Here is a 17039-nt window from a genome sequence, read left to right as displayed (position 1 = left end):
TCAATAATAGTGCTCCCGAATATTTACAATCACTATTCCAGTATAGGCTATGTGGCAGTACTCCACACCTGTGATCTGTGTCTACCAAACAGCATAAAATTCCCAAACCAAATAAGGAATTAATTTAAAAAAAGTAATTTTTTTATGCCCACTCTGTTTCTTTCTTCCAAACCCAATATATCCAGTGGCTTCAGAGATACAGCTAAAATAAATAAATTCCTTTGTATGAGGGCCTCAAGGTAGATTAGTTCTTACAGCTAATTGAGTTACCCTCTTTAAATAAAGTCACTATAGTAATATTTTGATTGGTTGAACTAAGCCAGCTTTCAGGAATTTTGCATGAGTTCTTTGGTTAGATAATCTTAGCTGATTTTAAGGAATTTTGCCAGGATTCTAAATTGGTTAGTTGTACTTAGCTGATTTTAAGGATTTTTTTTCTATAATTGTTTGTTTGCTTGATCTTTGTCAGCTTGAAGGAATTTTTCCTAGATTCTTTGGTTAGTTGGTCCTAGCCGATTTTTAGAAGTTTTTCATAGATTCTTTGGTTAGTTGGTCCTAGCCGAATTTTAGAAGTTTTTCATAGATTCTTTGGTTAGTTGGTCCTAGCTGATTTTTAGGAGTTTTTCATAGATTCTTTGGTTAGTTGGTCCTAGCCAATTTTAGAAGTTTTTCATAGATTCTTTGGTTAGTTGGTCCTAGCTGATTTTTAGGAGTTTTTCATAGATTCTTTGGTTAGTTGGTCCTAGCCAATTTTTAGGAGTTTTTCATAGATTCTTTGGTTAGTTGGTCCTAGCCGATTTTTAGGAGTTTTTCATAGATTCTTTGGTTGGTTGATCTTAGCCGATTTTTAGGAGTTTTTTAGGAGTACTTAGCTGATTTTAAGGATTTTTTTTCTATAATTGTTTGTTTGCTTGATCTTTGTCAGCTTGAAGGAATTTTTCCTAGATTCTTTGGTTAGTTGGTCCTAGCTGATTTTTAGAAGTTTTTCATAGATTCTTTGGTTAGTTGGTCCTAGCCGAATTTTAGAAGTTTTTCATAGATTCTTTGGTTAGTTGGTCCTAGCTGATTTTTAGGAGTTTTTCATAGATTCTTTGGTTAGTTGGTCCTAGCCAATTTTTAGGAGTTTTTCATAGATTCTTTGGTTAGTTGGTCCTAGCCGATTTTTAGGAGTTTTTCATAGATTCTTTGGTTGGTTGATCTTAGCCGATTTTTAGGAGTTTTTCATAGATCGTTTGGTTGGTTGATTTTAGCCAGCTTTAAGGATTTTTACCTGGATTGTTTGCTTGGTTGATCTTAGCCAATTTTAAGGAATTTTATCTGGTTTCTATGCTTGGTTGATCTTAGACGATTTTATGGAATTTTGCCCATATTGTTTGTTTTGTTGGGCAAAGTACTTTGCCAAAGGACAGAACACAGCAATCAACATGGTTTGGAATTGAACCAAGTACGCTTGATATGAGTCCCTCATATTAATCATAACGATATAGGTGAAGATTGTGGCTATGTATATTTGTATAGAACAAGTTCCTTAAATGTCCATAGGCAACTTCCATTCCTATTATATTTTGATTTGAAATAATAACAACAATATCTCAAAGAAAGGTTACATACAGGACTATTATAAAAAGGAATGGGCGACATTGGTGACCACCCAGAAGGTGCCATTTTGCAGTCTGCAGTGCTCACTTGGGGTGCTGTTTTTCCAGAACCAACTTGTGATGTCCCTGGTTACATATGTTGTGTATATCAGTTCAAAAGTATAAATAACAATTCAACCCCATGACCCTTATGTTACAAATCAAGCATTCAACCAACTTGTGATGTCCCTGGTTACATATGTTGTGTATATCAGTTCAAAAGTATAAAAAAACAATTCAACCCCATGTCCCTTATATTACAAATCAAGCATTCAACCGACTGAGCTACATGGCTCACACATTTCAGATATACACTGGGAAAATCAATTGAGATAGTTTCTTACTGACTCTTCATCATAGCCATGATTTTATCCAAATCACTGGCAGATAGTCAATACACTAGAAATCTTCCTCATAAACATGTCTGTCAGTAATTGATTACCTTTATTGTATATCCCAATATGAAAGTTGCTTGAATTAGTTCTGTAGTGAAGTCAGTCAGCTCTTATTCCCTTCTGATGCACAGTTTATATCACAGAATTTGTATGCAGTTGATTTTTTTTGCATAATTACCCTTTTTTGGAAGGCAGATTATGATTCCGCAGTTTTGAAAATATTTCAAATTGAATGTGAATAAAAGATTTTAACATTAGCAGCACATTTTAAAGGGCCTGAAAATTAAACCATAAAGGTTTCCTTTCTTAGAGTATATTCTTTGAAAAACGTTCAGAAATCTTCATTTTTTAAAGATTTTTAATGGTGAAAATTATTTGACAAATCAGAATTGAAGGGAATTCATTCATCAAAGTTATATGTTCATTGTCAACATTTAAAACTTGAAAGTTTTTAAGATAACAGAAAACAATTCCATAATGGAATATCTCCTTGTGAAATTGGTGTGTGATCTGGATTGAAAGGAGTTAGAAATACTACAGTACAACATGAATGGCATGTATGATCTACGCCTACACATCCAACTCCTCCCCACTCAACACAGGAACCAAAAGTCAGAATTTGTGCAAAGTTTAGTTAATATATTTTTTTTAAGAAATGTTACTCTTAATACATACAGTTTCTAACATTGTTTATAAATATTTTCATAGATTTTCTAAATCCCTGTCTTTATCTTGTTATGACTCTTTGGTCTTCAACTCAGAAACAGAAAAGAGGGAAAACCAACTAGTTTTGTAAAATTCAACAACTAATTTATTTCCCTAGAAATATAAAGTGAAAATTTAAGAAGGAATTAAAGCATTGTGGATTAAATCCCAAATGGTAATAAATGTTCTATCACAAGTCAAAATGCATGAAGTTCCAATTAAATTCCAGTTATATTCCAATTAAATTCCAATATTGAAAGTGATGATGTGCCTGTAATCTTGAACAAGCTAATGTGACAATGGCCTGGTGTGTAGCAATGTGCTAAGTCTTTTGATGTATCACAATAATATAATTCAAAATGCTCTTGTCTGAATTCACCATAATTCCAAGTTAATGTTTTAGTCCAAGAATATTATAGAGTACTTTGTAATTCCAGTGAATAATAATTTGAATAAATAAATCCATCCTAATCAAAAACTGGACACAACAATAAGACTGACAGTGCCTCAGATGTTGAGGCAAGAATGAGTAATTTTCTAAGTAAACAACATTGATATAAAAGCTACAACACAATAGAGCCAAAAACTGTACACAACAATAAGATTGTGTTCAAAATGTTTAGGCAAGAATGAGCATGTTTTTTTAAGTAAACAAAAATGGGATAAAAGCTATGACATAATAATAGAGCCAGGATGTAGGTCAGCATCTTTTCTAAAACATTCAACTGGAAAACTGATGTCCTAGACTCAGATTCAAATAAACATGTTTACTTTCATTAATATTGAACTGAATATTTGATCAGTGATCTTAGAGAAATATTAGCTATGCATTAAGATGTTTACAAAGTAAATGTCACTTGTCAGGTACACAATTAACTTGTTTTTGGACGAGGTCAGGTACAAAATCCAGACATATATAACATACAATCATTAAGAAAAGCCAACAAATAATGCAAATTAAATATTCATTAATCATTCTTTCTAAGTTTTCAAAAATTCAAAATATATTCCTTGCTAAAGTGGTATAAGACACTTTTGATTTGACATCAGTAATAACAAAATGTTTTGATGATATACTTATTGACATCTTTGACCCTATTACCTTCATCCATTATTTTTATAGATGTTTTACAGAATTTTAGCATCTTTTATATTTTATGTTGCTGTACTTAACTATTCATATATTTGGGAGGCATTATCTTTCTAAATTTTTGTGACATTCAGTTTTAAATTTTGTTAACCTAACCCTTTTTTGGCTCTAGGTAGCCACAATTTTGCTAAAGTACCATAATACACTACTTCATTTGTACATACCTTGGTGCCCAAAAAGATATTATTGCATATTGATATCATAAGCTGTTTAGGAAGAAAAAAAAATGCTCAGCAGAAAAAAACTAAGGATCCGATGTATATTTGACACTATATTCATAATTAAATGCTCAGATGGGAAGGGGTGTGGGAAGATTGGGGGTTGCACTGAAATTTGGAAAATGTAAGATAAGTCTTATTGGGAAGTAACTATAATCAGTTTGAAACCCGTATCATGAACAAAGCTGTTTTAAATCATTTGCAATGGTTACAAAAGCATTCAGTTTAATGCCCATGATAACATGATTCAGTTTAATGCCCATGACAGCATGATTCAGTTTAATGCCCATGATAACATGATTCAGTTTAATGCACATGATAACATGATTCAGTTTAATGCCCATGACAGCATGATTCAGTTTAATGCACATGACAGCATGATTCAGTTTAATGCCCATGACAGCATGATTCAGTTTAATGCACATGACAACATGATTCAGTTTAATGCACATGACAGCATGATTCAGTTTAATGCCCATGACAGCATGATTCAGTTTAATGCCCATGACAGCATGATTCAGTTTAATGCCCATGACAGCATGATTCAGTTTAATGCCCATGACAGCATGATTCAGTTTAATGCACATGACAACATGATTCAGTTTAATGCACATGACAACATGATTCAGTTTAATGCACATGACAACATGATTCAGTTTAATGCACATGACAGCATGATTCAGTTTAATGCCCATGACAACATGATTCAGTTTAATGCCCATGACAGCATGATTCAGTTTAATGCCCATGACAGCATGATTCAGTTTAATGCACATGACAGCATGATTCAGTTTAATGCCCATGATAACATGATTCAGTTTAATGCACATGATAACATGATTCAGTTTAATGCCCATGACAGCATGATTCAGTTTAATGCCCATGACAGCATGATTCAGTTTAATGCCCATGACAGCATGATTCAGTTTAATGCCCATGACAGCATGATTCAGTTTAATGCCCATGACAGCATGATTCAGTTTAATGCCCATGATAACATGATTCAGTTTAATGCACATGACAACATGATTCAGTTTAATGCACATGATAACATGATTCAGTTTAATGCACATGACAGCATGATTCAGTTTAATGCCCATGACAGCATGATTCAGTTTAATGCACATGACAACATGATTCAGTTTAATGCACATGGCAACATGATTCAGTTTAATGCACATGACAACATGATTCAGTTTAATGCACATGACAACATGATTCAGTTTAATGCACATGGCAACATGATTCAGTTTAATGCACATGACAACATGATTCAGTTTAATGCACATGACAACATGATTCAGTTTAATGCCCACGACAACATGATTTAGTTTAATGCACATGACAACATGATTCAGTTTAATGCCCATGATAACATGATTCAGTTTAATGCACATGACAACATGATTCAGTTTAATTCCCATGACAACATGATTCAGTTTAATGCACATGGCAACATGATTCAGTTTAATGCACATGACAACATGATTCAGTTTAATTCCCATGACAACATGATTCAGTTTAATGCACATGGCAACATGATTCAGTTTAATGCACATGACAACATGATTCAGTTTAATGCACATGACAACATGATTCAGTTTAATGCACATGACAACATGATTCAGGTTAATGCCCATGACAACATGATTCAGATCAATTCCCATGACAACATGATTTAGTTTAATGCCCATGAAAACATGATTCAGTTTAATGCACATGACAACATGATTCAGTTTAATGCCCATGACAACATGATTTAGTTTAATGCCCATGACAACATGATTCAGTTTAATGCCCACGACAACATGATTTAGTTTAATGTCCATGACAACATGACTTTGCCTTTGGACCACAAGAGCCAGTGAGTGGAGTAAAATCCATCCCCTGTATAAAGAGCTATGACACTGATGATGGCATGTCTTTGTGATCCCATATTTCTTCTTTTACTCCACTGACACCTATGACCTCAATCCCGGACTCCTTGCTTTTCCTGGGAACTGTGGTGGCTCTGAGGTTAGCATGCCAGACTTGTGACTGAAAAGGTTCAGATTGTATTATCTGACCAGCCTGTGTCAGCTACTGTGTCCTTGGGTAAGGCACTTTACTACAACAGCCTGGGTGATAAATAACCTGCATTGTGTTGCAGTGCCAAAAAGCACCCAATCAAGCTGAACCAAACATTGTACCTCGCTGCGAAGTCCATTGAGCCAAATGTGGACATGTTACGTGAATGGTAGAGTATATGTCGAATAATAAAAGAAAATTACAAAATTAAAAATGAAAGCATCAACAACAGAGAAGAAAGACACCAAATAAATTGGCAACATTCATGATGCCATAAGTATAATGATGCCATCTTCATTGTTGGTTGATTTTCGTAAAGCTTTTGATCTTGTAGACCATGAAATTTTGCTTGAAAAACTAAAAATCTATCAATGCAGTGAAACTCCCTAATTGGTTTACTTCTTACTTAACTGATAGAGTGCAAAAAGTATCTTTAAATGATCGACTTTCTGAAAGTAAAAATATTAATTGTGGAGTACCACAAGGCTCTATCCTTGGGCCTCTGTTATTCATACTATTTATCAACGATTTACCTCTTAAGATTGGAACTTCAATTTCTTCCACTGACCTTTATGCAGATGATACTACACTGTCTGAGATTGGTAAAACCAAAACAGTACTTGAAAATAACTTACAAGATGCTCTCAACAGACTTCAAGTATGGTGCAAGGAAAACAGTATGATCATAAATACAGAAAAACGAAAGCCCTACTAGTTACAACACAACAAAAATGAGCAAGGCTAGATAGCAACAAAGTCCAGGTTCTGTTTGACAGTGTGAGCCTCAATATGACCTCTCAAGATTATTCTTGGTGTATTCGTGGATAACAATCTTACTTGGTCTATTCACATTAAACATATTTCAAAAAAGGTTAACTCTTATCTTTGGCTACTGAGGAAAATCAAAATATACATTCCTCTTCAGTATAGGATCATCTTTTATAAAGTTATATTCAGCCATATCTGGACTACTGTAATGTAATTTGGGGCAATACCTCTAATTCAAACATAAAAACACTTTTAAGACTCCAAAAGAGGGCTTGCCATTTAATTCTAGGTCAAAGTATATACAATTTTCAGGATGCAATGAATAATGTAAAGGTTTTAACAATACATGAAAGAATATTTCTTAGAAAGGCCAAATTGATGTATAAAGTATCCAGAAAAGACATTCCTGTCTATCTAAGCAATATCTTTCACCAAAGAGATGCTGATGGCACTCCAAATTTAAGGTCCATAAGAAGACAAAATTATATTATACCAAGGCCAAAGAAGGAATTGGTTAAAAAAAGTTTTCAATATACTGGTCCACTGGTATGGAACAACATTCCCAGTGACATAAGGCAGGCTCCTATCATTTCATCTTTTCACAATCAATGTCTTAAATTGATGAAATCTTTAGAAAATTGAACAGTTCTAGTACAAAAAATACTGCCTGCTTTTCTGTAATTTTACATCATTTTCATAGCTGAATTTTTCAATGCAGGATTATATTTTATGTTTTATATATGTTTATGTTCTCACTGATGCCTGTGAATGTGTTCCAGGCTTGATACTTTGAATTTAAAATTACTTAATTATTTAGTGTCAAGCCAGATTCTTCACATCATGTTGTATATACTGTATATATTGTACATAACAGATAGAAGGCCTCAAGGTAGATTAGTTCTGTAACTAATTGAGTTACCTTCTCTAAATAAAGTCTTTAATATTATTATTATTATTATTATTATTATTATTATTATTATTATTGTTGTTGTTGTCTTTGAGTGTTCTTATGTGGGCGAGTATAACCAACATGACTTTCTCACACAGGCAAGTTGTATTACATATACAGGAATGAGTTTTTAAAAAAGCCAAGGATGCATAGTGACTAGAAATTACTTAAGAAGTTAAATATTAACTTGTTGAAAGTAAAAATACTCATTCCAGTGTTTCAAATTTACGATAAAAATAGGCAAAAAATAATGGTTTTTGTTGTTTGAAATTTTTTTCCTTTTGCTTTTCTTCTAAAGATATTGTATTGCTTCAAAGATGGTGCAGAATATAGGACATGTAACAAAATTGATAACAATTTTATTAATTACCCGGATTGATCTAATAATGGTATTAAAGTTATATTAATTACCTGGATTGATCTAATCATGGTATTACAATTATATTAATTACCTGGATTGATCTTATGATGGTCGCACAATTAAATTATCTTGATTGATTTAATGATGGGATTGTAATGATATTAATTGCCTAGATTAATTTAGTGACGTGTATACACCAAGGAAATGTCTTGGAACTCATAGGATATAACTCTGTAATATAATTATTGTGATACTGCTTATTGGTTGTGGGTTGGTTGGCTGATTTGGGTTTTAAAAGCACATGGAATATATTATTGATTATATCAGCCAGGGAAATGGGACCTTACCCAGTGAAAATGGTCTGTATGCATGTATCTTGAAGGTGTATAGTGAGTATAGTCAGGTGTACATGTATCATGAAGGTGTATACTGAATATAGTCTGTGTACATGTATCATGAAGGTGTATAGAGAGTATAGTCTGTGTACATGTATCATGAAGGTGCATAATGAATGTGGTCTTTGTACATGTGTCATGAAGGTGCATAATGAATACGGTCTTTGTACATGTACCATGAAGGTGTGTTACAAAGTGAATATGGTCTGTGTACATGTATCATGAAGGTGTAACATCTGCCGTAGCTATTTCAGATAGCATAACATTCATAATCAGTTTTGCATTTCATTTGTCCCCAAATGATGGAAAACTGCAAAAGTAATGCCTATTCGCAAATCTGGTTCAATGGATGATGGTGTTAAATACTGGCCAATCTCAATACTGCCAAACTTGACAAACTTGATTGAAAAACATGTTCATGACTCATTGATGGCATATTTAACCAAATGCTTGCTGTTACATGCTAATCAACCAGGCTTTAGACAGAAACATTCATCTGAAACTGCCTTGATCTCCCTAACTGATAAAAGGCTTCAAGTACTTGATCAAGGAAGAATAATAGGATCTGTATTTGTAGATTTCAGGAAAGCTTTTGACATGGTGGATCATAAAATCCTTTTGAAGAAAGTGAAAATTTACCAATGTAATGAAAGCACAATTAGATGGTTTACTTCATACTTAAATAAGAGAACACAACACATTTATATAAATAATGTTCTGTCCGAACCTGGAACAATTAGATATAGAGTACAACAAGGCTCAATTCTAGGTCCATTACTATTTATATTATTTATTAATGACCTGCCACTTTTAATAAGGGATTCAATATCAAGATTCAACAGATCTCTATGCAGATGACACATCATTGTCTGACATCCAAAACACAAAGCATACACTGGAAATTTCTTTGCAAGATGCCCTAAAGTACATTCTGGATAATTGGTGCACATGCAGTGGCATGGTGGTAAATACTGGTAAAACTAAAATATTACTTATGTCAAGACAGCAAAAAGAACAAATCTTGATAGTGATGAACGATTGCTGACATGGAAGGATACAAATTTGCAAATAATCTGTCATGATAGACTACTTGGTGTTTTTATAGATAATAACCTATCATAGACTGAATATATCAAACATAACAGCAAGAAGTTAATTAAAGTTTATGGCTTCTCAGTAGGATAAGAAATTTTCTCCCTGAGAGGCACATAAAACTATTTTATAACAGTTACATACAACCCTATTTAGACTGTAATGCAGTATGAGGTAATCAAATGATAAAAACATAGCTAAGCTAGCACATCTTCAAAAAAAGAACATTAAGGCTAATATCAAAATCCAGAAAGAAAGCAAGAAAATTTAGCTGGTAATAGTTAAAAATATTACCTACTAAAGACCCAGTACTGTTGAGAAAAGCCAAATTAATGTACAGGATATCCAATAATAGTGCTCCTGAATATTTACAATCAATATTCTAGTATAGGCTACCTGGCAATACTCCCCACCTGTGATCCATGTCTACCAGTTTAAAATCCCCAAACCAAATAAGGAATTATTAAAAAAGGTTTCCAATGCTCTGGAATAGTATTCCAGTTGAGATTAGAACTCTAAAACTTCTTCCAAACTCAATATTTCCAGTGGCTTCAGAGATGCAGCTAAATAAATAAATTCCTTTGTATGAGGGCCTCAAGGTAGATTAGTTGTTCAGTTAACTGTGTTACCCTCTTTAAACAAAATTATTATTATTATTATAGTGAATATGGTCTGTGTACATGTGTCGTGAATGTGTATAATGAATATAGTCTGTGTACATGTATCATGAAGGTGTATAGTGAACATGGTCTTTGTACATGTATCATGATGGTATATAGTGTATATGATCTTTGTACATTTATCATGAAGGTGTATAGTGAATACTGTCTTTGTACATATATCATGAAGGTGCATAATGAATATGGTCCTTGTATATGTATCAGGGTTCCAAGGGTAGTCATTGCCGGGGAAGGATGTGGGAGATAAGTACCCACATCCCTTGGAAATCCCCCAGTGGCTTGCATCTGATGGAGCCACTGACAACCAAATCCAGCTCATGGCCTTCACAAGTGGTGGAACCTGTTTAAACTGACTGGAGAAGGGATGACAGGCGAGTTTCTGGTGCCACAAAACCAGACACTTTGGGCAGATGGGGCTCGTTAACCTTTGGTGGTCACCCATCTAGGAGAAGGTAAACTCCAGTTTAAAACCTTCGCTGTTTTGCAACTATACCCTCTCATGGGAAAGGCTAAAGGAGTAAACCCCAACAGAAAATCCAGAGACGTAGTCTCTAAGGCAATTTGGCATTGCTTTCAGTGTCATCTCAGCAACTCCTGTGATGCAGCTGGTGCCACAACATATTGGCTTGTCCTTTCCCTTGGATCCATCAGCTGCGTGGAGAGGGGGGATCTTAAGGAGAAGGTAAACTCCGATTTAAAACCTTCGCTGTTTTGTGACTATACCCTCTCATGGGAAAGGCTAAGGGAGTAAACCCCAACAGAAAATCCGGAAACGTAGTCTCTAAGGCAACTTGGCATTGCTTTCAGTGTCATCTCAGCAATTCCTGTGACACGGCTGGTGCCACGACGAATTGGCTTGTCCTTTCCCTTGGATCTATCAGCTGCATGGGGGGGGGAATCAGCTGCATGGGCAACTGTAGTTGATTCTCCATATCACCCTGCCCAGGCTTGCGCCCTGGAGAAGACACTCCAGCTTCGCTCTACAGCATTGACACAACATGGGAAGCAGCAATTTACCTCTTTTGCAAGGACTGCCACTCTCGTGTTACCTACATAGCCACAGCAGACGTTGCACAACTACCAACTGGGACATCTCTCATGGGCGAGCTTCCATCGTCTCTAGAGACTAACGGATGCCAACAACAGCATGTATCATGAAGGTGTATAGTGAATATGGTCTTTTTGCATGTGTGATGAATATATATATATAATAAAAATAGTCTGTGTACATTTATCTTGAAGGTGTACATTAAATATGGATTGTGTACATGTATCTTGAAGGTGTATAGTGAATAGGGACTGTGTACATGTATCTTGAAGGTGTATAGTGAATAAGGTCTTTGTACATGTATCTTGAAGGTTTTAGTGAATATGGTCTGTGTACATGTGTTTTGGATGTGTATAGTGGAATCAGACATTGAAAGAAGCCATTTGATTACAATCTTGGTCTACCCTTCATCAATAAGGTGGATTTTCCTTAACAAGTTTTCTCAAAAAGACCTAAAAGTATGCACATTCTGTGTTGTTGAAGGTATACAGGGACTTGAAACTCAGAGACAGGATTTTGGATGGGTTGTAAATGTGCAAATAGGTTTTTTTATATACCTAGTTTGAAAGGACAATATGCAAAGGTGTCAAACTTCAAAAGCATAATGAAAGTGTTATAGATAATGGGTTTGGAAAGTCCATTAATAGAGCCTAAATTAATTCTTTTTATTTCCTGATTGTTAATAATGTACTTTCTGCACCAATTTCTCATTAATTTCAGTCATATTTGAAACATGAGTAAGGACAACACCTTTTTGATATGAAGGTCAAAAGGTGAACATTCAAGGTCATTGGTTTTTAGAGAATAAGTTATTTATCGTGCAGTTGTTTGTCATCAGACATCTCAGTTTCTTAATTTATTTCCCGCTGCAATTTTTCATGTACCTTCTTAGATGGGCCAGCCTACACCTAGGTAGAAGCATCATCATATTTGCCTTGATCTGTTTTTCATCTGCCATTTTAGATGGTCCATCCCATACCTTGGTATAGTAGTATTTTGCCTTGATCTGCTCTTCATCTGCCATTTTAGATGGTCCATCCCATACCTTGGTATAGTAGTATTTTGCCTTGATCTGTTTTTCATCTGCCATTTTAGATGGTCCATCCCGCACCTTGGTATAGTAGTATTTTGCCTTGATCTGTTTTTCATCAGCCATTTTAGATGGTCTATCCCGCACCTTGGTATAGCAGTATTTTGATTTGATCTGTTTTTCATCTGCCATTTTAGATGGTCTATCCCGCACCTTGGTATAGTAGTATTTTGCCTTGATCTGCTCTTCATCTGCCATTTTAGATGGTCCATCCCCTACCTTGGTATAGTAGTATTTTGCCTTGATCTGCTCTTCGTCTGCCATTTTAGATGGTCCATCCCACACCTTGGTATAGTAGTATTTTGCCTTGATCTGTTTTTCATCTGCCATTTTAGATGGTCTATCCCACACCTTGGTATAGGAGTATTTTGCCTTGATCTGCTCTTCATCTGCCATTTTAGATGGTCCATCCCATACCTTGGTATAGTAGTATTTTGCCTTAATCTGCTCTTCATCTGCCATTTTAGATGGTACATCTCGCACCTTGGTATAGTAGTATTTTGCCTTGATCTGTTTTTCATCTGCCATTTTAGATGGTCTATCCTGCACCTTTGTATAGTGTTATTTTGCCTTGATCTGTTTTTCATCTACCAATTTAGATGGTCTATCCTGCACCTTGGTATAGTAGTATTTTGCCTTGATCTGCTCTTCATCTGCCATTTTAGATGGTCCATCCCATACCTTGGTATAGTAGTATTTTGCCTTGATCTGCTCTTCATCTGCCATTTTAGATGGTCCATCCCCTACCTTGGTATAGTAGTATTTTGCCTTGATCTGCTCTTCGTCTGCCATGTTAGATGGTCCATCCCGCACCTTGGTATAGTAGTATTTTGCCTTGATCTGTTTTTCATCTGCCATTTTAGATGGTCTATCCCGCACCTTGGTATAGGAGTATTTTGCCTTGATCTGCTCTTCATCTGCCATTTTAGATGGTCCATCCCCTACCTTGGTATAGTAGTATTTTGCCTTGATCTGCTCTTCGTCTGCCATGTTAGATGGTCCATCCCGCACCTTGGTATAGTAGTATTTTGCCTTGATCTGTTTTTCATCTGCCATTTTAGATGGTCTATCCCGCACCTTGGTATAGGAGTATTTTGCCTTGATCTGCTCTTCATCTGCCATTTTAGATGGTCCATCCCATACCTTGGTATAGTAGTATTTTGCCTTAATCTGCTCTTCATCTGCCATTTTAGATGGTCCATCTCGCACCTTGGTATAGTAGTATTTTGCCTTGATCTGTTTTTCATCTGCCATTTTAGATGGTCTATCCTGCACCTTTGTATAGTGTTATTTTGCCTTGATCTGTTTTTCATCTACCAATTTAGATGGTCTATCCTGCACCTTGGTATAGTAGTATTTTGCCTTGATCTGCTCTTCATCTGCCATTTTAGATGGTCCATCCCATACCTTGGTATAGTAGTATTTTGCCTTGATCTGCTCTTCATCTGCAATTTTAAATGGTCCATCCCACACCTTGGTATAGTAGTATTTTGCCTTGATCTGCACTTCATCTGCCATTTTAGATGGTCCATCCCGCACCTTGGTATAGTAGTATTTTGCCTTGATCTGTTTTTCATCTGCCATTTTGGATGGTCTATCCTGCACCTTTGTATAGTAGTATTTTGCCTTGATCTGTTTTTCATCAGCCATTTTAGATGGTCTATCCCGCACCTTGGTATAGTAGTATTTTGATTTGATCTGTTTTTCATCTGCCATATTAGATGGTCTATCCCGTACCTTGGTATAGTAGTATTTTGCCTTGATCTGCTCTTCATCTGCCATTTTAAATGGTCCATCCCATACCTTGGTATAGTAGTATTTTGCCTTGATCTGTTTTTCATCAGCCATTTTAGACGGTCTATCCCGCACCTTGGTATAGTAGTATTTTGCCTTGATCTGCTCTTCATCTGCCATTTTAGATGGTCCATCCCCTACCTTGGTATAGTAGTATTTTGCCTTGATCTGCTCTTCATCTGCCATTTTATATGGTCTATCCCACACCTTGATATAGTAGTATTTTGCCTTGATCTGTTTTTCATCAGCCATTTTAGATGGTCTATCCCGCACCTTGGTATAGTAGCATTTTGCCTTGATCTGTTTTTCATCTGCCATTTTAGATGGTCCATCCCGCACCTTGGTATAGTAGTATTTTGCCTTGATCTGTTTTTCATCTACCATTTTAGATGGTCTATCCCACACCTTGGTATAGTAGTATTTTGCCTTGATCTGTTTTTCATCAACCTCTTTAGATGGTCTGGCATTCGCTTAGGTGGAGGTAGCAACAACTTGGCTTTGATCTGTTGATCTGCTTTTTATCAACCTCCTTAGATGGTCAGCCTCCACATAGGTAGAGGTAGCATTGTCTTGACTTTGATCTATTTTCACCAACCTCCATAGATTGTCAAGACTGTACTGTGGTAGAGGTAGCATCATCGTCGCTATGTTGTGTTGGTGCAGATCAGTTAGTCAAATTGCTTTCTATGCTGTCCTGAATAATGAGGTCAGTTAAAAGCAGGGTTTAGAGTCTGTATACCTGTACACATATTTTTTCCCAAACACTCTTGAAACTGAAATTATCCTAATTCTTCTATTAAAGACTGCTTTGATTGGAATGTAATTGAAATTTAAGGAAAAAAAAGATAGGAAAATAAATTCAAACATCTGAATTTTACATTATTTGATTCATTGTTGAAAAGGCTGGAAATATTTGTCTTCCTTACAGTTGTACTAGAGGTTTTCCAAGTTGCAAAAAGACAAAAGAGGATAATAGTGAAATGGGTGTATTCATTAATAACTTGGCAAAGTACACAGATAAGGGAGGATAGGAAAGGGGTGGGTGGATTGATTGATAACTTGGATAAGTGCAGAGATGTGCTGTTTGGCTTCAGATTTTATCTTTTATCTCTTACAAAATTGCAGTACAGTATCTTTAAATATGATATCACAATATATGTATCAACTCTTCAAAACCCAAAGTAAATGCACCCAGAACTTTTACAAAATATGGGCAGAAAGGTAGATGCTGGTACATCAGGAATGACTGATGATATTTTCTTATATGCAGTCAGTGTGTGATTTTTGACATATTTTAGCTTTAAAATTTTTTAGTCTATCACTATGATGTCTGCAATGTGGCAGTTTATAGTGATGTCTAGCACTGGAGCATCATGCCGCAGACATTGTATCATGGTGTCCCACCCAGTCACATTATCCTGACACCAGGCTGACCAGTCATATCACTAACCTCTTAATGCTGAGACCCAAGAGTGACAGTTGCTTAAGTTCAGTGTTGATGACCAATGGCTATTATGTTCAGTTTTTTGGCTGACCATCTTTCAGCATCTTCCATTGCAGCTTGGTAGAAGTCTAGAGAATTCTTTCAGGCTAATTAAATTTTTTAGGGTGGTGTGGGTTGGGGCATTTACTCCAACAAGCTTTGTATACCAAGTATAATTGCATAAAAAAGACTACAGACAGCAGACAATTACACTGTAAATAACCAGTACATCAGCCTGTGCAATTTTCATCTTAGTTAATTTGATCAAAATATAGACTTGTACAAGATACTGTACCTACAGAGAGTTATATAAAATTATATATTACTGTTTGAACTAACATGTGCCTATTATACCCCTTAGGGGAGCTTATTTCTTGACAACTTGAATGATGACAGATGACTTCTGTCTGGTGATTCATTAAGCTTGGTATCAAGTAGGTTCACAACATTTTCTTTCATCTTCATAGGCACTTGGACTTAATCAGTGAAAATCACTGTTAATAGGTAAGTTCTGCAGGTTTTATTTTAATGAAATCTACTGGCATATTTTTTTAAAATATCATATGTTATATGTATTTCATTTCTTATGTTGCTATGATACATTTATGGAAGAATATTTAGGATGAAGCCAAATAATTTATTTATAATCCTAATAGATACAAATATGGGGAACTTTTTTGGCAGAATTTCATTAAAGATTAATTCTTGTCCCTTTATTTCAAACTTGTATTGCCATTACTATCGGCAATGTGGTAAATTAAAATTTATTCATGGAATGATTTAATATGCCTTACGTATTACAGATTTTATTTGTTAAATTATTTTTCTCATTAATTTATATGCGAATAATTATTGTTTTGACCATAAATTACTATAGTATTTTTTGTTTATGTTAAGATATTGAAGGTTGCTGCATTTGTTGAAGTAGGTTTTTTTAAAACATAAATCACTATCCTTGCTTCCTTGCACTATTTCCTCCAGTGCCACATTAGTGTCTATAAATGTATATGCATGATGTGGTCCTATCCATAAACACATTGATCTGTTAATTTATTGGTTATCAATATTATGCTATAGATGGTAATAGGTTGGTTATTGTTACTATAAATAGTAATTGATTGGTTACTGATGCTATAGATGGTAATTGGTTGGTTATTGTTACTATAAATGGTAATTGATTGGTTACTGATGCTATAGATGGTAATAT

General features: G+C 35.1%; 1 protein-coding gene across 1 annotated transcript in view; it reads left to right on the top strand.

Annotated features, from left to right (window-relative positions):
• Positions 1–17039, top strand: part of LOC149780445 (uncharacterized) — an 89227-nt gene that overhangs the window by 12700 nt on the left and 59488 nt on the right. The window lies entirely within an intron of this gene.

Source organism: Sinohyriopsis cumingii, chromosome 16, assembly GCF_028554795.1.
Source record: "Sinohyriopsis cumingii isolate HCF-2022 chromosome 16, ASM2855479v2, whole genome shotgun sequence".
NCBI classification, from domain to species: domain Eukaryota; kingdom Metazoa; phylum Mollusca; class Bivalvia; order Unionida; family Unionidae; genus Sinohyriopsis; species Sinohyriopsis cumingii.
Note: the sequence above shows the minus strand (reverse complement) of the source record. Positions and strands in the feature narration are given on the sequence as shown.